Source organism: Pleurodeles waltl, chromosome 11 (genome assembly GCF_031143425.1).
Source record: "Pleurodeles waltl isolate 20211129_DDA chromosome 11, aPleWal1.hap1.20221129, whole genome shotgun sequence".
Taxonomy (NCBI): Eukaryota; Metazoa; Chordata; class Amphibia; order Caudata; family Salamandridae; genus Pleurodeles; species Pleurodeles waltl.
In genome coordinates, this window is record NC_090450.1 from 581156589 (window position 1) to 581180846 (window position 24258).

At 43.9% G+C, this 24258-nt stretch overlaps 1 protein-coding gene across 2 annotated transcripts in view; it reads left to right on the plus strand.

Annotated features, from left to right (window-relative positions):
* The first annotated feature begins 17403 nt into the window (after positions 1 to 17403).
* Positions 17404 to 24258, plus strand: part of GINS4 (GINS complex subunit 4) — a 62122-nt gene continuing 55267 nt past the window's right edge. Inside the window, exon 1 of one of the 2 annotated variants that reach the window (XM_069214073.1) lies at positions 17404 to 17545. The gene's annotated coding sequence lies outside the window, so the exon portion shown is untranslated. Of the gene's footprint in view, positions 17546 to 21341; positions 21391 to 24258 lie in introns of those variants that run through there. The other variant, XM_069214074.1, reaches the window with a different exon arrangement.

Here is a 24258-nt window from a genome sequence, read left to right on the forward strand (position 1 = left end):
TCCTGCTAGGGTGTAATGTGCCACCCTGCCCCTTTTTTTGTGCAGCCTTGTTCCCTCTCTAGTTTCTCTCCAGTGTCCTTCTATCCTGCAGATAATTAGAGCAAGCTTCCTAAAGTTTTTCTTGGCCTCATATCCCCAATTACGTGCCTGACATGCCTGGCCTAAGGATACTCCCAAAGAGTGTGCTACTTATATTCTGGGAAGAGCCTCACTAGTGCTGCCTATTTATGCAGCAACAAGGCAAATCTTACAACCTGCAAAGTTGGAAGCTTTGAGATGAAGTAAAGGTTTTTATTTTTCGGGAAAATGCTCTTCAATGCTTCTTCTTCCATCTGAAGGCCATGGGCTCCTGTTTTTCTCTCACGTGTCCTTTCAAAGAGACAGATGACACACTCACCCAATCACTCAGCAAACATCTATGCTTTAACTCTGTCGTCTTGCCGTTTTCCCTCCAAGTGCTCTCCCTTCCCCACAAATGTAGGATAATCTTTCCTCATTACTCATTCACTCGCTTATTGTAGTCCTCCGCTCCACAGGCCCAGCAAAGACCAACAAAGACAAGCAGTACGTCAGCAAACAGATTTAACACTTCTCTCTTCTATTATGTCATACTGCTGCCCTCTAGTAACACTACATGGCAACTGCAGCATGATGATGTGATTTTGAAGGGGGCTGTCCTATGCAAATAATGTCCTCCCATGCTTACTTTGGCCTGAGAGATTCACAGGCTTCAATCATGATATGGCCTCCAGCATATGGTTTTCAGCAGAATTTTAAGCATGACAACTTGTCTTACGCTAAAGCTTTTCCCACTCGAAGGCCGCTCATGGGACAGCACCCTCAATTATCAGGGTGCCAAATTGTCTGCAGTCTTCCTCTAAACAGAACATGGGCGTTTGTGGGCCTTGCTTGCTAGGTAAAGACTGAGCGCTGGGTTGTTTAAAGACCCAGGGCCAGGTCAGGCCAGGCCAGCTGCTGCAACAGGCATGATGCAGGCCCAATGAAGCACACGCCGGACTTTACCCTTTTCTGCCTCTTGAAAACTTCAACATGTCTGTCTTCTGATTGCAGCTACTGAAAGGAGCAGGAAGGTCATATTTATTATGGCCAGATTGGTAATACAAAATCCTGCTGACTGGTGAAGTCGGATTTAATATTACTATTCTAGAAATGCCACTTTTAGAAAGTGAGCATTTCTTTGCACTTAAATATTTCTGTGCCCTTCAATCCACGTCTGGCTAGGTTTAGTTGACAGCTCCTTTTGCATTCACTCAGACACACCCCAAACACAGGGTACTCAGCCTCACTTGCATACATCTGCAATTTGAATGGGTCTTTCTGGGCTGGGAGGGTGGAGGGCCTGCCCTCACACAAAGGACTGCCACACCCCCTACAGGGAACCTGGCAGACAGGATTGAACTGAAAGGGAACCTGGTGCATTTTCTTAGACCCTCTTTGAAGTCACCCCCACTTCAAAGGCACAACTTCGTATAAAAAGGGCCTCCTGCCTATCTCATCAGACACTTGCTGGAGAAGAAACCTGAACCGGAAACTACATCCTGCCAAGAAGAACTGCCTGGCTGCTCAAAGGACTCACCTGTCTGCTTTCTCCAAAGTACCGATGCTTTGCTGTTGGCCTGCTGCCTTGCTGAACTCTTGTCTGGCTGTAAAAGTGCTCTCCAAGGGCTTGGATAGAGCTTGCCTCCTGTTCCCTGAAGTCTCAGGACCAAAAAGACTTCTCTTTTTCACTTGGACGCTTCGTGCGGAGAAATTTTCAACGCACAGCTTGTTCCAGGGCGAAAAAAACGCCGCACACCGACACTGATCAACGCGATGCCTTTGGGACGACCAGAACTTCGACGCACGGCCTCGCAACGACAACGCCGCCCGACTTCCAGAGGAGAAATCGACACGACGCCTGCCGTGAGAGCGAAACTTCGGCGCATAGCCCCTCAGAACGTCGCGCAGCCGGAAAACAAGGACATCTGGTAATCCCCGCGACCCATAGAAAGAGACTGTCCGTGCCAGAAAACGACACACGACTTCCCCGTGTGAAAAATAACGACGCAAGTCCGTGTGTGCTGGGGAGAAATTGACGCACACACTATTTTTTCACGTATCTCTTCTTCTGCGGCCCATTGTGGAGATTTTCCACTCCAAACCAGGTACTTTGTGCTTGAAAGAGACTTTGTTTGCTTTTTAAAGACTTAAGACACTTTATATCACTTTTCAGTGATATCTTTACAAATTCATATTGCATCTTTGATCGTTTTGACCTGCATATACCCCGATAAATATTATATATTTTTCTAAACACTGTGTGGTGTATTTTTGTGGTGCTATATTATGGTATTGTATGATTTATTGCACAAATGATTTACACATTGCCTTCTAAGTTAAGCCTGACTGCTCATGCCAAGCTACCAGAGGGTGGGTACAGGCTAATTTTGGATTGTGTGTGACTTACCATGACTAGAGTGAGGGTTCTTGCTTGGACAGAGAGTAACCTGACTGCCAACCAAAAACCCCATTTCTAACACAGCGTATATTGCTTTGTTCTATATAGACTGAGTGTTCTTCCTTGTACTCTGTTACCCACTTTGAAGTTAGTGCTCTGAGCAGTGTGGTGTTCAGTGCTGCCTCTATCATTGCTCCAGTTTTTTTCATTTTTGCCACGTTTCTGCTGTCTGAGCAGCGCAGATATTTTCCATCCTGTTGCATGATGCTGTCCATGGTCAACATATCCTAGCTGCAGAACCGCCATGTTCTCAGCTGGCCTCTCAGCTTTAACTCTGACTTGCCTCATATAGATTTTCCCCCTCTGCTGTCATCCTCGTGACTTCTTGGGCTCAGTGAGTATCCAAAGTCCAAAGAGAAAGGAGCTGAAAGAGTAGAGCAGTAGTGGAATTTGGAAAGGGTTCTCCACCCTGGTGTTGCGTACAAAGGTATTGTTCCTGAAAGGAGATGGACCATCTGAGTGGGGCCAATGGTATCTTCCAATATCTGAGAGAGGATAAAATCCGACCGGGTACACAAGGATGGACAAGCTAATACTACAAGTAATTTGTAACATGCCAAATAAAAAATATATGCATGTCAAAAGCAGGATATAGTATCTCCACCTCTGTTGGGGCCACGGTTAATACAACAAAACAGTGAATAAATACCAATGCTGCAAATAGGAACTAAGACCTTAATTTCCTCCCCTAGATTCCATTCCCTGCCCCATTGTCCAGGCACACTGGTGATCACATTTAGGGTGCTTGTAGATAGGTATGGTTTATGTGAGGTACAAGGTGAATCTAAGGTAAACTGCACAGGTTATGGCCATCAGTTGTGCCTGAGTCCATGTAAGGATTGACGGTGAGCAGTGTGAACAAGCTGATCCCCAGCTCAGCAAAGAAGGCACATCACTTGTGAGCTTGGGGAAGTGTAGATATTCCAGATGGCAGGAGGGCCACTCCTAGTATGGAAAGTGGAATGGTTCAAGGTGCTGACTAAATCAATTGATGATGGGCCATCAAGGATCAAAGCTTTCAGTTGCAGTAGCAGTTTGCTATTCTGCTTCTGATTTCAATATTATGACAGACCCAGTAAATTTTCCTGCACAGATAGCCATGTCCCGAGCCCCTGGCAGGTGTTTTTGTTATTGCTTCTCAGCAGAGCACTAGTAGGGATCCCTTGAAAGTGGAACTCCTTTTAAAATGAGGGACTTCCATTCCCCATTTCCATGTCATGTGTGCAGCATGTCTAGACAACCTCATTCATTCTAAGTGTAGGAGGTAACTGAGAAGTGCCAGTGTATATGAGCGGTAGGTACTGGAATGTAGGGGTTCAATGCGTGTGCATAGCAACACATTTGTAGAAATATACATAGGAATAGCTGTAGTTCAGAAAATAAATGTTCTATCCTTTCTTGCCTGGTCCTTTTCTGGCTCTTTTCCCTCTTCTTGCATCAGCCATTCTAAGCCAAGTTTTAAGAGTCTGGTTTTGACATCACATCCACCTCAACAGAACTGGGAGATTGATTTGTGCTCACTTTACCTGGATCAAGGCTGTTCTAACAGTTCAGCTTGTTACTTGGGGAAAGGGACACCTGAACAAAATATGGTGGACTTGGGCACAGCCACTATCCCCTCAATAAACAGATGAGCCTGCCTGCCATCCCCCTTATACTGTGTCCAGCCACGGCAAGGAGAGCTGCACCCAAAAGTATTGATTGATTAGCTGCAGAAGCACCTCGGACATACAAAAAACAAGCAGACTTGATGTGACGCCTGCCATCACTACAGAAACAAAGTAACTACATATTGTGGGACTTCTGGTTACCATGGGACATGAAGATGCACTTGGCATTGACTGGTTTCTGCCCAAACATGAAGGGTGATTTGGCTGACCTCACACCATGCATAGGTTGCATTGCATGTACAGCCTGCCAATGAGAGTAATTTATTCCCTTCATCCTGGTAGAAGCCAGATTGTTCCCTTCATCTAACTCTTAAATAAAACAATGCACTGCATTACGAGTGGCACGGTAATTGCAGTGATATTTTTCTCTCCAAATAAAATCCACATCTGCTGAGTTGGAATTTATTGTGTACAGTAAATTCCACCCAGTTATACGTTTTTAACATGCAGATTTTGGTTCTTATTGCAACAAAATGTGGGGGAGCATAGCAAAGTCTAGCATAAGCAGCATCAGCCCTCTTTGGGTCTTCACCTATGATGCACCAGCTGGTGAAGAACAGGAACCCTTGGAAGCAGGGTCTCCATATGCATACCTCTTCTCCTGGTTGACTTGTCAACAAGCGCAGTTCAAGCTTCGCAATCCAACAAGGATTTGAGCCCCACACTTTTACTTTCTCCTGTCATAGAGCTATGGCACATTAACAGAGCTCTACTTTAGAGGGTTGACCTCTGGTCTCTGACCGTATTCGATCAATGATGTTGCAACACTGTGTAGTCTTCCAGAATTCACCAGATGTGTGCACATAATGATCATCACTGATGAACACTCTAGATAGCCTGAAGTAGAATTTGTTAGAATCACAACAACTGATAGCATTGCCTAAGCTCAAGGAAGACCTGGCCTTGCATGACCTGCCAGTCAAGATAAAGATGGACACTTTCCCACCCTTCCAAGAGTGGGGTGTCTAGTATACCTGGATGGGATGGGCACTTGACACCACTGCATTACACCCTGATGGCCACAGATCAGCTGAGAAGAGGAATGCATCAAGTTTCTCCAAAAAAACATTCATGCTGTGGTAGAACAGAGAGTGGACTTAGAAATGGCACATTCCAGTCCTTCCATAAATACTGAGTGAAGCCACTTACTGTCATCTCAGTAGCTTGTGATGATGAGGTGAGAAAACAATAGAACTATCTTCAAAGTCCCAATATGGGCTCACAGAAGACCAATTCCAAGAGAGGCATTCCCTGTTTCCCATCTGTGGGCGGGATCTTGGTCCAGAATAAGAGTGTCCCCATGGAGGAAGGTTATAGATGCCATATGAGCCCCAACTGCTCCTGGTGCTGTTAAGAAAAGGGACACTCGACTTTCAACTGGGGCGAACACATTCTACCAAAATGTATCCTAGTTCAAAATGTACGGTTGACCAGTGGCAAGTGAAGACTTGGTGGCAAAAGACATGAGCTAGTGTGTGACCACGGAGTGCGACAGCGACCTTGACTCTGATTTTAAAAGTGCTAGTCTCAGCGTTTGTGCCCCCTTCTCATTCAGGTCTGTTTAATCATTTATAACTCCTGGCCCATTGTCTCCTCTCAGCAAGGTAGCCACCTTAGATTTTCTGTTTACCACACCTACAGAAACTATGGGGTGATAGGAGCAATTGTCTGTATAGACTGCAGATTCACCTGAGACCACTCATTTATCCTGAATACTCTATTGCCTGAAGGACGTATTGGATGATATGATGTTGAGCCCTCTCAATAATAAATGTTTTGGCACTTTAGGCCATGTTGATTCTCCATTCAGTTGTGGACAGAGATGTTGTGTCTTCGATGGCTTGGCCTATTACCTTGGCGTTTCATCCTTGCACTGTGCTGAACATTACGTGCCCCCGAACTGCCTGGTGAGGTCATCTCAGGAGTGTTGGTCCGTAGATTGATCAGGAGTCTAGCACTGCCAAAGTCTGTATATATTTCTTTATGCCAATGCACTGAAACCCCTATCATGCCCCACTTGTGCACCTGTCCTATACGTTTCATTTACCAAAGGTCACTGTTGCAAGAAGTGGCTCGGCATAACGTATCCATCAAGCACATTATTTTATTTCAAATGAAAGATTCACTGCATCACCAAGAAGGAGGTTGGACCTGAAAACTCTTCTGCATTTAGGTGGGTGAATATCTCTGTTCGGTTCAGTATTAAGGGTAGAAAAAAGAAACTAGAAGGTTAGAGAAGAATTAACTCTTCATCAGGCATGGCCAGTTGGATTCTACGGAATAAATATGCTGTTAGTAACCATTTACAGCTATCCCATGATTGTAAGTTAAACTAAAGGGCTATTTGACTTTGTCCACTGAACTGAATCATGAATCAGTTGGATTGGTTGTCTCTTTTGATATTTTGAGACAGGTGGTATTTGCTGAACACTGTTAGAAAGCACAGCACTTTCTTGCACCCACAACAATGCGATTTAGTACGATGGCAAAACAAAAGGGGACCTATGCCAGCATAGCTGCAAAGTGGCATCATGTCATTTATGACATTATCAAACAGTTGCCAACTTATTTTACAAGTAGCTGTTTTCATTGTCTGAATAACTACCTTAATGGCTTCTGACTGAGTGGTTGGGAATGTGCCCCCATGTATAACTTTGGGATATTCTATCATTTCCAGAGCTTGCCTATCTGCAATAAGAGAGGGTTCTTTCTGGGAAGTACATGACCAGCCATTATGTATCATCAGCTGAGAGGTCCAATAGAACATCTGCAATTCAGGCAGAGCTATGTGAAGTAATTACGTTGCACACCAGGAACCAATAAATGGTATAAATTGTAGATTAATTCTGATAAGGACAGGTGTGGTCCTTCCTTCTGCCAGCCACACACCAACTGACTCGGAACGAACACACACTGTACAATGTTCTGATTCCAATAGAATGTTATGGCACATACTTCTTTAAAGAAGTACGAAGTCATTTGAAATATAATACATCTCCCTCCTTTCTGAACTACTTAACAACACTTACAACAAGATAAAATAATATATGAATACAAAAATGAAACACATTAGAAACATGAAATTGTAAAATGTATACATGCTGTATATAATCCTCCAAATAGCGAGGAGATCTTCAAATTCTATGACTACAAAACTCTCTTACCCCACTAGCTTGAGGAGTATGATCTACACTCCTCCTTCCAACAGCTTCCCTTCCAGGTTTCTGAACAACTTCACACTCCTTTTCTTTGGAATCACTTACGAACTCATCATCACTCATCAACATGGAACTGTTATAGCCAGTTGCATAATGACTCACATTTACACCCCCTTCAATCCCTCTTTGGTACAAAGCCACTTTCCTTTTATTCCATTTATTACCATTCTCCAAATCCACATATCCCTCTCTCACTTTTTTTTACTTTGAATGGGCCCCAAAATTTGGATAGACCTACAGACACTCTCCCATGCTTTATTTTTACCCAATCACCTTCTACAAAATCTATGTTCTTCTTTATTTTCTCCTCTAACACACTTGCCTTAAAACTATCATGTGTCATCCAAGCTGGAATTAACTTATAACCTGGTTTTCCGCCTATCATCTTCTTGAAAATGAGATACACCAGTTGCTTTGTTAACTATGGTGCGGTGGACCCACACCATTTTATCTACCATTTTCTTCACATCCCTTCCACATTGAGTGGCCATAAGTATAGTAAATTTGACTAGTCGGTTGACCCTTTCGACCATTCCATTTGCCTGTTGATTGCACAATGCTGTGCGATGATGTATAACTCCACAATGCTCATGAAACCTCTTCATCTCATGCGAAGTAAGATGTGTGTTGCTATCTGTTATTAACACCCAAGGGAGCCCTTCCTCTTGAAACACCTCATTCAAGGTTTCTATAGTACTTCTAGTAGTGATTTCTTGCAAAAATGTGTCCCATCTTGAGTGAACATCAACCATGACTAAGTCCTTTTAAGCCTGTTCTTTAGACCCTGCATGGGACCGATAAAATCTACACACACGGCACTCAATGGTGATCCTGGATCCTCTATATGGCCTTGTACCTCTTGCACACCAGTCTTCAATTTTTTTTCACTTTCTTTACAGACCATACACTTCCACCCATTGAGAAATCATGTCATCTGTTCCCGGCCACCAATACTTTTCTCTGACCCTTTTCTCAATCATGGTTTGTCCTAAATGTGCCTCATGAGCCAAACTAAAAATGTTTTGTTTTTTTTATTCTCTGGTGGTACAATTTTATTGCTTCTCATGACTAATTTTTTATCTACCAACGTCAATTCATCCACTAGTTTTATATATGGTCTCAAACAGAATGACTGAACTCTCTCTCTACTATCATGCGTACCACTCCCTTGAGAACGGAATCGTTCTCCATGGAAGTCTTCCACTCTTTCGCTGTAAGAGTGCCTTTCCCACATTCTTCAATATCACTTAACCAAGCCACTGCTCCTTCTTGTTCCTTGTGCAAAATGTCAATTTTATCCATATTTTCCCAATCCAGTAATAGTCTAGAGCAGTGGTTCCCAACCTTTTGACTTCTGTGGACACCCACTTTATCATTACTGGATCAAGGGGACCCCCCATTGAGTCATTACTGAAAGATGGGGATCTAATCTTTTAATATTATTGAATTTTCTAAGTAGTTGTGGACCCCCTGAGGAGGCTTTGCGGATCCCTAAGTGTGCCCGGACCACAGGTTGGGAACCCCTGGTCCAGAGAGACAATCTGCTTGTGTATTTTTCCAGCCAGGAATATGTTCTATTCAAAAGTGGTACTCTTGAATCTTAGAAGCTAATCTTGCTAATCTAGAAGAACCTTTGCCTCCTCCACCAAGGCTTAATATTTTAAGAAATGGTTTGTGATTAGATGGCAGGATAAAATCTATACCCCAAACAAAGATTTTAAAATGTTCTACAGACCACACTGCAGCTAATGCTTCACGCTCTATCACCGAATGTTTTTGTTTGCTTTCCGTCAGAGAGCACGAAGCAAAAGCTACAGTCACCTTTTTTTTGCCTCGTAGTTGCGAAAAGGACAGCTCCCACCCCACATGCACTGGCATCGACCGTCAATATGGTTTAATCCAGCTATCAAAGGGTGTCAAAATACCAGCTTCACAAATGTATTTCCTCATTGCATCAAATGAGATCTGTTGATTTCTTTCCTATGTGAAGCTGCAACCCTTTCATAAAAGCATCCTCAAATTCTCTGTTTTTTTGTGCAAAATTGTCAACAAACTTGCTGTGATACTCGATAAGACCCACAAAAGAGCGTAATTAGTCCCTGTCACACGGAATGGGCGCAGACCTAATGACTTTCAACAAATCCTCCTTAGGTATGAACCTTTCCCCTGAAATAGTATGACAGAAATAATCAATTTCCTAAAGCAAGAATTTACACTCATCTTTTCTGAAGGTTAACCCAGCTTATCTGAGTTTTCCCAGCACTGACCGGATTAGGTTCTCTAATCATTTGACCAAAAATCAAAATGTCATCTTGAAAGTATGTTACATGTACTTTAAAAATTCTTGACATAACTCTTTGAAATAGGCTCACAGGTGAGAACAAACCAAAAAAGGCATCCTGGTGAACTGGAACATGCCCTCCCCTCCATTGTTATAAAAGCTATGAGTGCCTGGGATTCCTCATGTAACTTTGTCTTATGGTAAGCACTCTTTAGATCCAACTGAGAAAAGTACCTACCTCCTTTAAGTAGTGTTAAAGGTTTATTTATATTCTGGAGAGGAAATTAATCTGTCACTACACATTGATTTAAACTTCGTAAGTCCACACAAGACCGGAGCTTTCCATCATTTTTTTGTTGTTATACCTACTGGAGAAACCCATGGAGAGGCTTCCACTGTTTCAGTGATGCCTTCTTACATCATATCATCTAGCATTTTTTTACGTCTTCCCTCACCACCACTGGTACTCTCCTTACTTTGTATTTTACTGAAACGGCTCCTTGTAATACTACTCTGTGTACATACCCCTTCAACTCCCCTAACCTTTCCTCAAAGATATCTTTCTCTTCTCTCAAAATCTCATCCACATCTAAGTCATCCACCATTAAAACCCTGTTATTCAAGTGTGGGTCAATCACAGTGTGCAAGTCATATTGGTCTACCCAACTCAGTATGGGAGGTCCACATTCTGCCACATAGACTTTTCCTTCAATACTCCAAGTCTTGAATTCAATAGACAATACAAAGTATCCCAAAACATTAATTTTCAAACCTTGATAACCTCTTGGATTAATGTCTTTAGTTAACAAAGTTATTTCTGGCAACTCTTTTTCCCACTTTATTTTAGGTATTATTGTAGAGAGTGAACTGGAGTCAACCATTAGTTTCACCTCTTTGTCTGAAACCAAAAAAACTCCCGCCGGTCTAGCTTCTCTTCCTTTTTCTACTGCTTCAGAATGTACCATAAAAACTCTATCCTCATTGTAATTTTCCTCTGCATATTGTTCTGTCAATGCAACATGTGATTTGTATCCATCCTTGCTCTGTCTTCTATGGGCAGTTCGACAGCTACCAGTTACACGTGCTCCCATGTATGGACTTTATGAAGCTTGTAACCTAGTAAATGTATTATGAAACCTGAAAAAACTCATGGGGAACTATTATACATAGATACTTATCCACAATTATGACAACTACAGCCTGGCAGGTGTTTAAGGCCTGGTTTAAAGTTTAGAGGAGGGACTTACTCTGTCACAAACGAGACGGATATACTGTGCATTGTATTTCAAATCCATTATGGCCTATGGAACTTGAAATACGGCGGATAGGATATCCCCTCCACCAAACTCTAAATCAGGCCCTTAGTTTGGTTGAGAAACTTATAATGTTTTGATATGCTTACAATGTTATACATAAGCTGCTGTGAAGAATCTACAAATGCCAATAAACACTGTTTTAGGAAAATCTACTTTTAATGATAAAACATCCTCACAGTCATGATTCAATTTCAGGGCCATGATTTAGGGAATCCTTGTTGATCCAGAATGTTAAAAACAAGGACAAAATGTACTGGGGAGAGGGGACACCTTGCCCTGTGCCAAGTGGTGAACACAGCTTTCCATTGTCCTTTTCTGTTGCAACTGTGTGAGCGTACGGCAGCGAGATTCATGAGGATGCTCAAGCCGAAACTCATCCTTTGTAAAATTGGCATAATAAATTTCCATTTGGCCTGATTGAATGCCTTTGCGTCATCCAAAACAATAACTACCGTAGAGTCAATCAAATTGCATGCATAGGCCAAACCAGGTTTCTTGAGGTTATACCAAGTAGATGTAAAAGGCATGTTTCTGTTTGTTTGGGGTAGCTCTGTTTCAATCACCTCATAGAGTAGATTTGCAAGGACATTGGCCATGATCTTTGTCTCTACATTTAAGAGGGAGATAGCCCTATATGATGCACACTCCTTGGGAGGGAGGATTTGTTTACCCTTCTTATGGACCAGCACAATAATGGCGAGTCATAGGTCTTGGGTAAGACATCCCAACACCCTTGATATGAGTGGATACGTTGCTTGATAGACACAAAGAGTTTATCTGGCAAGCTGTTTGACCTGGGGCCTTGCCCCCCCTTCATCTGAGATAGTGCTTCAGCGATTTTTTCTAGTTTTATGCTGCAATCTAGCCTCTCCCATGAAACCAGTAATAGCAACCACATTAGGAGGTCATTTACTAATCTGTTTCACTCTCTGCATGCTCTTTAGTGTTACAAAAAAGATCCGTGGCCACATGCAAACAATTGGGCTATGTCTGGATGATTTGTCATCACACCCTTTGTGTCGCCAACTTCCTGTATTTATTTTCCTCTACCCGCCTTCTGTGTCATGCCAGTATTTTGACAACTTTGTCGAACACCTCAAGCAGGTTGTTTTGCCTGGATACAAAGTGTGGCCCTGCTTCGCTTTCTACAAGGACCCCATACTCTTCTTTCTCTATAACATTTCATGTTAGTTCTATTGTGAGGATCTCACTGCGTTGTTTTCTGAATTCAGGATCCTCCACAATAAGTTTGACTTCTGTTGTTCAGGCACACTTTTTCCCTGCAATCATGGTGATACCTTGATCCGTAACACTGTTTTGTAAGCCTCCGGTATATTGGTGATTGGACTGATACTAAATTTTCTTTAAAGTAGGCATTAGTGGTGGAGGACAGGATCTGCATTTTCTTCCTATACTTCAGCTTCACATACTTTCAATTTCCATTCTACCCTCGTGTAAGATGATTTGGGGGATACAGTTTCTAAATAGTGGGGATTGGTCAGGCTTGTGCAGCAAGGTAGGTTGTATCTGTAAATCCTGAGCTATCTGGCTCTGGAAGTAGGAAAAAGTGTAATATCTCTATAGAATTTCCTGCATCTGAGCAACACAGGTATTGTAAAAAAGTGAGTGTTTACCTTTGTACAAATATCTAGCAGGGCTATGGCTTTGGCAAGGTTCTCTACTTTCGATTTCCCAGTTCCTCTTCCAGCTGTATCTCCCATCCTGTCTCACCTTTATCGCTAGGTTAAAGTCCCCACCCAAGATTATGATGGTCTTTGAAAACTATGGCAGCAATCTTCTTAGCCCCACCAGTACATGGACTTAAAGTCTCGGTGGTAAGTACATTGACCATATTTGTTCAACTCCAGTCTCCTACAACTGCTGTATAGCACCCCATGGAATCAGTCTGGGACTGCTTAACCTTGAACAGGGATGGCTTTTTAGCTCATATAGTCACTCTCCTTGATCCAGTAATATATCCGTTGTGTGCTCGAGAGAGTATCTACTCTTACACATGTATCTAAAATTATTACCCATCAAGTGAGTCTCTTGAAGTAACATTCGATCTGGCTTGTGTCTATTGACTAATTAAAATACCACTATAGAGATTACATAGCAATATATTAAAATCATGTGGTTCATTTGATTTATGTGTCATCTAGTCTTTCTCTAAGTAGTAGGTTTCATGCTGAACATAGTCCAAATCGCTTGCGCCATAGGCTTAGAATTGTTAATTACCAGCATGCCCAGGAATCCGTTGCCCCATTATAGTCAGGCCTCTTAGATCAGTGTCCTAGATACTTGAGACAAAGGCAAACAAGGGTGTGCCTTCCTCACTGTCTAGTTATAATACTTCCATCTATCATGCCTTTGCCACTCCCTTCAGTGTGGTAGATTCAAATTTCAGCCCTCTTAATACTAAACAGGAGTCACTGCTCACAACAAAAGATCTAAAGCAGGTGTTTGTATGTATCTCTCAGTCGCTCACCCTCCCATCAAACAGGGACTTGGTCTCTGCAGCAGTCGTTCAGGATTTGAGTTGTCATGCTCACTCTGACGAGGCTGCTTGTAGGTGTCACAATCATTTCGGGGAGCAACCACCACCCGACCAACCCCAGGGCATTCAGATTCCTCTTCCCCTACTGTCTCTGAGGAGGGAACAAACACTACAGCAGGGGTCGTAGCAAATCCGTCACTAACACCCACACGCAGGTCTTTGTGCACATTTTTGTGGTTTATGGACCTCGAACCACCTTTCAGGCACCATCTCTCCAGCCATTCCCAGGCCTCGTCTGGATTGGGGAAATGCCAGGATTTCCCTTCTGACACAATATGTAGTCTGCCTAAGAACAGCATCATGCATTTTCATTTGCTGTACTGCTTGAGGGAAGATAAAATGTTGGCATTTTAAAGCGAAAGTGAGCCACATGATCTGGCCACCTGTAGAATTACATCTCTGATATTAGGGGGTCTGGCTATAACCACTCTGGGTGGGACTCCTGGGTGTGGTATTGGTTCCAAAGCCTGGTCCACTCTTTCCACCAATAAGTCATTGGATAAGCCCTTTGGTTGCAGTTGTTTGAAGATTAGGTCCTACATAAAGGTTTGTCCATCTCCTCTTTCTGGAATCTCAAAAATACATATACCTATACCTCAGTATCCCTCTGCATTGTTTATCTTTGCTGCCGATTGGAGCACCACTGACTGGAGACTGGCTACAGTGACCTTCACCTCATAATGGATGTTTGTCCACGGGCCCATTTGTTCCAGGATTTTACTGAGGACAGAGCTTGAAATCGGTGGCCACTGTGTCTACTTTTTGTTCTAGCGCTGTTCAGGTCTCATGCACTGCTGACAGCGCATCACAGATTTTACGTTCAGGGGCCTCACTGGCATTCTCCCCTTGCCAACCCCGTCCCCCCAGTCCATCTCGGTTCTTTGTTAGGGACAAACGTGTATTACTACAGTGTGTTTTGATATTGCGAGTGTGTTGTGCAATCCAGACACGTGTTGTCATGCTGGTGGACAGGTAGCAATGACTGATATCTGACTCATGTTCAAAAGTGTCCTACTTAAGGACTCTGATCCTAGATTCGTATCACAGCATATCGTGAAACCAATAACAGATGACCCCAATGAGATCTATGTCATTCACTCTGTTATTTTGGGTCTTCTGACCTGGGATGAATGCACAACACCTAGGTCTGTTCACATGTAGCCATCCCTGCAGCAATGTTTGTATTCAAAATTGTGACATTATATCATCTTGAGAGGGCAGGGGATGTTTATTGCACATTTATTCCTGTAGGAATTTCTTTTCGCTTCAACAGGGGCTTGGAGCCCTTGGAGTCACCTCTTGTCTCAGTGCAGCAGCATATGATCTCTCCTAAGTCTCGTTGGTGTATTGGAGGGCAGTTCATGAAAGCATTATTTGTCTCTTGTTGCTAGGGATCTACTGCCAACTTCTCTAGTTTCAAGTGTGTTCAGGAGAATTGTTTGAAGCTCACCTTTGCAGTGTGCAGGATTTTTTTCCACAAAATACAGCACTCCAGATGACCATCTGTTGAGATGAGAATGTACCCTGCATGGTAATTGGGTCTATATCCCTACCCTGAGTGCCCGGCTGTATTTGAAACTGGCATCCCAACTTTTTATTTTGGTCCTGGCGTTGCGCTAATATAGAAAGTCTGCGAAGTGCTAGGCCTGCACTTACAATGCAAGGCCCAGAACCTATTTTGTGACCTTTGCAACGTGGCGGTGTGCACAAAATGTGCCCTCATTATGGGTGTAGGATTATGGTCTATTTGTCTATGACCTTGGTAAAGTGGGTGTGGCAACCTATATAGTTTTTGTGAATCAGAAATTTGGCTGGATCTTTTTTCTGTCAGTCAGAGAAAGGAGAGTCCACTGACCCTTCTCATATAAAGATCAACTGCTATCTTTGTAGTACACGTATGGTTTTAAGACTCTTTGTTGTATGAGCCCGACTTTTGGGACCAATGAGATCTATTTCCGATGGTTTATGATTTAGAATGACACAAGCCAGAGAATGATACAGCTTCCCTAGAAAGTGAAAGTGTACTGTCTCCTTTCGTGTGGCTAGTGGGTGGGGATACAGACACTCAAGTGAGGTAATATTGAAAGAAGGCTCCCTTTAGAAATTCAAAGAGGATCTGGTTATCAAATGGCAGCTTATTACTTTTTCCTGAGCATTGCTATTTGCTACATGGTATGTGTGAGGGGTTGTTCAAGATGAGACTGTGCCCGAGGGCAGCCTGAAAATGGGTTTTGAAAGAAAAACACCCCAAACTGGTTCTGAAATATTAGACAGTGGATCCACCTCCAATATCTGCAAATTGTGTATAAACATTGGATCCAAATCCACCCAAAGGTGTTACATTTCCAAGTATTTAATGACCAAAGAAAGGGAGTGTTCTGCAAAGTACTCAAAGATCTGCTCTGGTGTCTACATGACAGCCAGTGCATGAACATCACCTGAAGTGTAGACAACTTGCTAAAAAGCTGAAGGCCTGCCGATAGCACATAGAAGGCCACCTTCTCAAAAAGTGAAAGAGTGTACCTGGCCCTACAGATGGACAGGTGTGGTGTGCAAAACACCCAGACGTTGCTGACCGCTCAAGGGAACTAAGCCAGAGCTGACTTGTATTGTCACCCATTCTGTGGCCCCTACAGTGCACTGCGTGCAGAAATAAAGCCCAAGAAGTAACCATGTGCTGTAATGCACCTCCGCAAAGCCCAAAGGCACTGTGCTTCTGCAGCAGCCCTGCGAAGTGTCACGCATCTCATGTTAGAATAACGCATTTCTGATCATTTTCCCACATTACCACAATGCCTGAGATTGTCACGCAAGTCCTGAAGGGCACCCATCAGGTCCCTGACCGAAGTCAGCATCTGCTGATGACACAGGGGGTGATTCTAACCCTGGCGGGCGGCGGAGGCCGCCCGCCAGAGTTCCCCCCTCCAGAATACCGCACCGCGGTCAGAAGACCGCTGCGGTTATTCTGGCTTTCCCACTGGGCTGGCGGGCGACCGCCAAAAGGCCGCCCGCCAGCCCAGTGGGAAACACCCTTCCCACGAGGATGCCGGCTCCGAATGGAGCCGGCGGAGTGGGAAGGTGCGACGGGTGCAGTTGCACCCGTCGCGAATTTCAGTGTCTGCAAAGCAGACACTGAAATTCTTTGTGGGGCCCTCTTACGGGGGCCCCTGCAGTGCCCATGCCATTGGCATGGGCACTGCAGGGGCCCCCAGGGGCCCCACGACACCCCATACCGCCATCCGGTTCCTGGCGGGCGAACCGCCAGGAACAGGATGGCGGTATGGGGTGTCTGAATCCCCATGGCGGCGCAGCAAGCTGCGCCGCCATGGAGGATTCATCTGGGCAGCGGAAAACCGGCGGGAGACCGCCGGTTTTCCTCTTCTGACCGCGGCCAAACCGCTGCGGTCAAATGCCCTGCGGGGCACCGCCAGCCTGTTGGTCAGGGGTCCGCCGGGGTCAGAATCAGGCCCACAGTGTCTTACTTCTGAAAACACTTAAAGTGTGGCCTCTAGAGTCTAATAATGTAAATGCATTTTTTTTTGTTTCGTAAATGTACGGTGACCTGGGTAACAGTCACTTGAACAACACCAGTCATTTCCTGTATCTTCAAATGAACACGAAAATACAGTTCCGAAAGATTATCTAAGCACTTTCAGTAAAACAAACGGGAAACCGCAGAGTTAAAAAAAATGCAGCTTGGTAATTAGCAGTCCGTTGCTTCAAAAGAATTTGTAATTATGCCTTCAAAAGGGGCAAGCTAAGGCTTTGGGAGCAAGAAAACGTATCATATAAAAAAAACACACTGGTTATATAAAAGCACATCCACGTTGCTAGACTCTGGGATCTACTGCTTCTGTCTGCTCGAAGAAGGGCTGACTCGGTTTTCCGTGGAGCAGGCGTTGCTTACGTAGGCACGTCAGTTAGTGGCGGGAGATTCAGCTAGAGCAGTGAAACTGACAGGAGAGGGACTACAGGCGTACAACAGGTATGATTAGCACGAAATTTAGAATAGGCACGGGGGTGTCGTTTTACCCAACCGCGTCTTATCATTTAATTCGGGTACGGTGCTACACGCTGCAGCATGACATATATGACACCCTGGACGCGAGTAAAATCAGCGCCAGGAGAGGGCGCTATGCATTTGGACTTCCAAGCGTGGTTAAGAGCACTTCCCTGGTGCACGAGTACACCTAGTTGCGTTGGAAGAGCACATACCTACGGATGGGCAAATACACTCAGGGCTGAATGGGGATGAAGCTCAGGCACGAGAGCGAGGGGCACTTAGGAGTACGAAACAATGCCAAAAGGTAAAACACAAATCGAACAGGCAAATTGTGGCTCAGCAGACGTACGGCGAGGGTGCTCCTGAAGGGATAGGTGTAAAGTAATCCACAGTCAAGCAGCAATGGGAATACAGATGAAAAGAATTCTGGGATCTCATAAATTCTGGGTCAGGGTAGCAGCAGAAAGAGATGGAGCCAGGAGGAGCAGAGTGTCACAGTTAATTAACACATAGATTTTAAATAACTTTGCCCAAAGAAATGGGCAGCAAGGACCCCTCTGCTAGTATTTATGTTCTGGCTTAACTAACAATGCACAAAGAGATTGCATTTTACAATATTGTATAGGGCATGGCACTGGTTGCAAAGATGTTTGTGTACCCGGCAATTTCCAGGGTACAGTAACAGTGAGCTAACTAAGGAGATTAATGCACTTGCTGTAGAAATCTGTACGCAGTCTAGTCATAGGATTAACTTGACATAAAAGAGCATTGAGGGTTAATGTGCCTGCTAGAAAGTATTACACATAACATGCAAATCATACGTGTGCATCTCTTGTACTACCTGTAAGTCACAAGTTATAATCCTTGTAGCATTGCTTATTGAATTAAGAACAAGCATGAATGAGCTGAATAAAACCTGTAAAGTGTAATTAGAACATTGGAATGTTGAGAGGTCCATTGAAGACAATGGACTATCTCAGGCTTATAATTGTTGGTATAAGCTCTCTGTTCCAACATTCCAATGTTTGTCTTTCTGTTTCTCATTTTTTAATTTATAGCATTCTACCCTCAGTGGGGTGAAATGTTCTAATGGCCGTATAGCCATTCTGCCCGAGCTATACTAGTTGTTAAAGGCCCTTTCCCTAGTTATAGGTCAGAGCCATAAGCTTGGGTCTATAACTTGGGTTCTGGGCCTTTAACAGCTGGTTATCACCCAGCAGTGTGCTATAAAGTATTACATAACTAATTTTTCCTCAATATTTTGTTATTCTAAGGTTGCTAAAATATTTATTTTGGGTAGTAGTAAAGACCTATCACAAAACGCTTTGTGAATGGCTTATAGTGTAATTACCCATTTAGAAAGACATGCAAGACATTCTTGGAGTGCTTGTGTAGGAAAGTACCACCTTGCCTGGCATGTTACCCCCATTTTTACATGTATGTCAGTTTGTTTTTGCCTGTCTCACTGGGATCCTGCTAGCCAGGACCCCAGTGCTCATTGTTTGTGGCCTGAATGCGTATACCTGTGTAGTGCCTAACTGTGTCACTGAGGCTCTGCTAACCAGAACCGCAGTGCTTATGCTCTCTCTGCCTTTAAATTTGTCACTATAGGCTAGTGACCACTTTTACCAATTTTAATTGGCACACAAACACCCTTATGATTCCCTAGTATATGGTACCTAGGTACCCAGGGTATTGGGGTTCCAGTAGATCCCTATAGGCTGCAGCATTTCTTTTGCCACCCATAGGGAGCTCAGACAAACCTTTACACAGGACTGCCATTGCAGCCTGAGTGAAATAACGCACACGTTATTTCACAGCCATTTTCACTGCACTTAAGTAACTTATAAGTCACCTGTATGTCTAACCTTTACTTGCTGAGGGTTAGGTGCAAAGTTACTAAGTGTGAGAGCACCCTTGCACTAGCAAAGGTGCCCCCACATAGTTCAGGGCCATTTCCCCGGACTTTGTGAATGCGGGGACACCATTACACGTGTGCACTACATATAGGTCAATACCTATGTGTAGCTTCACAATGGTAACTCCGAACATGGCCATGTAACATGTCTAAGATCATGGAATTGTCCCCACAATTCAAATCTGGTATTGGGGAGCCAATTCCATGCACCCCCGGGGCGCCAGTATGGACCTTACGTACTGCTAAACCAGCTCTCTGGGGTTTTCTCTGCAGCTACAGCTGCTGCCAACCCACAGACAGGGTTCTGCCCTCCTGGGGTCTGGGCAGCCCAGTCCCAGGAAGGCAGAACAAAGAATTTCCTCTGAGAGAGGGTGTCACACCCTCTCCCTTTGGAGATAGGTGTTAAAGGCTGGGGAGGGGTAGCCTCTCCCAGCCTCTGGAAATGCTTTGAAGGGCACAAATGGTGCCCTCCTTGCATAAGCCAGTCCACACCGGTTTAGGGAACCCCCAGTCCCTGCTCTGGCGCAAAACTGGACAAAGGAAAGGGGAGTGACCACTCCCCTGTCCATCACCACCCCAGGGGTGGTGCCCAGAGCTCCTCCAATGTGTCCCAGACCTCTGCCATCTTGAATCCAGAGGTGTGAGGGCACTCTGGAGGCCTCTGAGTGGCCAGTGCCAGCAGGTGACGTCGGAGACCCCTCCTGGTAGGTGCTCACCTGACTGTGGCCAGACCTCCTCCGAGGGCTATTTAGGGTCTCTCCACTGGGCTTTTCCTCAGATAACGACTTGCAAGAGCTCACCAGAGTTCCTCTGCATACCTCTCATCGACTTCTGCTAAGGATCGACCGCTGACTGCCCCAGGACGCCTGCAAAACTGCAACAAAGTAGCAAGAAGACTACCAGCGACATTGTAGCGCCTAATCCTGCTGGATTTCTCGACTGTTTCCTGGTGGTGCATGCTTTGGGGGCTGCCTGCCTTCATCCTGCACTGGAAGCCACGGAGAAATCCTTCTGTGGGTCGACTGAATCTTCCCCCTGCTTCAGCAGGCACCAAACTTCAGCGTCCCCTGTACTGTGGGACCCCTCTCATCCTGACGAGCGTGGCCCCTGGAACACAGGTGGTGGGTCCTCTTGGTTATCTGCCGTACTGACCTCCTTCAATATGGCCGCCATTGTTCATTTGTACCGTGCATGCCGTGCCCTTTCTCTGTCTCGTTGTCCTCGAAACGGCGAAAGGACGCGTTCGATGTTAACACCGCGTTCTAGCCATACGGTGCTAGTGCGATTCAACGCGGGACACGCGGGAGATTTCTCGGAGACCATTTGTTTGCTCACTGTGACTTTAGGTAACAAAACTCTATTCAACTGACCGATTCCTTATTTACTGTGAATTTGCATTTGTTTTACATAGCTTAGTTATTTATTCCTTGAAAGATTGTGCTTTTGTGAAACGGGGAGCAACATCTTTCGTGAAAAAGGTTTATGTGATTAAGAGCATGTTGCCCTAACTTATTTAATTCTGGTCAAGTCAAGATACTACCTTACTTCTTTTCTGTGGTTTACTTATATTCACACTGTTGGCTTTTACACCTGTGTGATATGGTTATATAGGTTCTTATGGTTTTCCGTGCATTATGAGCATATCGCTCACATTTACTAGTTATATTATGACTTTTTCTTGCACTGATATGTACCCATGTTCACATTACCGTTTTATAAATATTAGTGCCTTGGTTCATGGGGGAGAGTCCGCTATTTCCAATACCCGAGTACTTAAAGGTTTTTTTGTATTAGGTATAAGATATTGCTTACAAATGAGAATTTTTCAAAACTTGTTCTCTTGCTCAGATTACTATTCGCAATTATTGACAATAGATGCCAGAAGTTTTCTCACAATGCCTTGAATTGGGTATGTTACCAATCCCTTAGAGCTCATTATTTCTATCATGTAAATCTCTCTTCACAGGGTGTCTTTACTAGCATCTGCTCGCATGCATTCCTTCTGAGTCATAGTTAAAATTAAAATTAAAATTCACATCACGTGAGTGCCAGCATGCGTTTTCCTCACCCATCACTTAAGATTGGTTTATAATAATATCATTTTTTCTTCTGTCTTTGAATTTACCCAAAAGTGGTCAAATGTGTTCTGCTAATCTCACTTATGGCCTTATTTCACTTACATTCTATTTATGACTCTAGCACTTGGCCCGTTATTGGAAGTGTGTTATGGACCACATCGTTTTATTATAGTTTTCACCAAGAGGGAGCACATTTTGCTCTGCATGACTTGCATGGATAGCAAGCCTGTAATTTGATAATTTCATTGCCTGCTTTGTGACTTATACTGTACATATACATATCTTTCACAGCCTTGAAAAAGCCCCCGCTTACCCGCTTAAGGGGCGAAACACGTGTTGGCTGTTCCTCCATCGAATTGTACCACTTGATCTTTTTCTAACCTGGCTGTTTCACTAATGAAAACTTTCACGTGATATTTTTCCAACCTTGGAACTGGTTGATTGGACTACAGAGTTGCTGACCTTTGGATCTTACTTTCTGTTTAAAGACTGTTACATAATAACAAGAATTATAATTTCATGGAACTGACTTCTTTCTCTTGATGCAAATAAACTACTATTGAGGCATTGTGCTCATTATTAATGATTTTTCAAGTGAGAACTCACCACCATTTTACCTAGCATTTCAAATATTGGGAGGCTTAGGGTCCAGGCCTCCTGGTTTGAAGTTCTCACAACCTTTCCATTAATTCGGCATTTTAAGGAAGTCAATTGGCTGGATTCCTCTTCTTTCTCTCGACCCAAGTGACCCAGACTGTCCAGTGGTCCAACTGTCCAAATTTGGAGGAGGTAAGTCCTTGCCTTCCCTCTCCAGACAGTAATCCTGTGCACCGTGTGAACTGCAGCTACAAGGGCTTCTGTGCACATTTCCATGAAATCCTGCATGCACAACCAAGCCTAGGTCCCCAGCACTCTGTCCTGCGATGCACAGCTCCCTGAGTTGATCTCCAGCGTCGTAGGACCCTCTTTTGTAATGTTGAGACGACTGCTGTGTTCAGACTTCTTGAACCTGTGTTCAAGGACTTCTGCGGGTGCTTCTGGCTTGTGTGTGGGCTCTCTACGTTGCTGAGGGCCCCCTCTGTCTCCTTTCCCAAGTGGCGACATCCTGGTCCTGCCTGGGCAGCACCCTTTTTCTTCAACCGCGACTCTTGCAACTAACAAGGCTTGTTTGCGGTATTTTGCTAAGGAGACAACTCTGCATCCTCCAGCACTCAGCGGGACATCTTCTGCAAGAAGGAGAAGTTCCTAGCACTTTTCGATGTTGCAGAATCTTCAGCTTCTTCCATCCATTTTGCACCTTTATCTGGGGTTTAGTGGGCTCCTGCCCCCCCCTGGACACTTTCACGACTCTTGGACTTGGTCCCCTTTCTTTACAGGTCCTCAGGTCCAGGAATCCGTCTTCAGTACTTTGCAGTCTGTTGTGGTCTTTGCAAAATCCTTTATCACAACTTTAGTCTGTTTCTGGGGAAATAATAGTACTTTACTCCTACTTTTTAGGGTCTTGGGGTGGGGTATCTTGGACACCCTTAGTGTTTTCTTACATTCCCAGCGACCCTCTACACACTACACTAGCCTAGGGGTCCATTTGTGGTTCACATTCCACTTTCTTAGTATATCCTAGGCCTATTGCATCCTATTGTATTCTACAGTGTTTGCACTACTTTCTGGCTGTTTTACTTACCTGATTTGGTTTTGTGTATATTTTGTGTATTTTACTTACCTCCTAAGGGAGTATATCCTCTGAGATATTTTTGGCACATTGTCACTAAAATAAAGTACCTTTATTTTTAGTAACTCTGAGTATTGTGTTTCTTGTGATATAGTACCTATATGATATAAGTGGTATAGTAGGAGCTTTGCATGTCTCCTAGTTCAGCCTAAGCTGCTCTGCAATAGCTACCTCTATCAGCCGAAGCTGCTAGAACACTACTAATCTACTAATAAGGGATAACTGGACCTGTCACAAGGTGTAAGTACCATCAGGTACCCACTATAAGCCAGGCCAGCCTCCTACAGCTTGTACGGCTCTTGCGCACAATTTGGAAAAGGCATAAAAAGTTCCCCCAAATCATGTTTGATCGGTTGTCCCAGATGTCAGACTTTGAATGAGATCACTACTTCATGTGTTCTCAAAATCAACAAACCATTGCTGCTTAACATGCATTGCTACCGACACCGATTCACAAAATATTTAATGACTAAACTATGATTTTTATACACTTATTTGCTTTCTCATTATTTTTTTGTTTGACAATTTTCAGTATAAATTCATCTCCACATTTCGTTGCAAAAAACATAATTCATTTATTGTATATTTCTTTTGTAATAAAAACAATAGTCAATCATAGCAAACCCAATTACACTGTAAAACCTTACATACATACCATTCTCTCCAACCCCTACACACGTGTAACAAAGATCCATGTGCCCCCAAATTTCCTCAGCAACCCAAAAAGGAGATCATTATTTTTTTTTTCTTCCACAATTGATGTGTAATAACTTAGGAACTCAGCAGATGGTCAACACACGTTTCATTGGAGCCATTAATTTCCGACCACCTTCTTCAAGACCTAAACCAGCATATCTTCTTTCCACCAAGGATGTGGGGCTTTGTTCTAAATACAATACACACATTCTTTACATAAGGGGCAGGGCACACTAACACCAAGTTACTTCACATTATAAACATATTCTTCCTC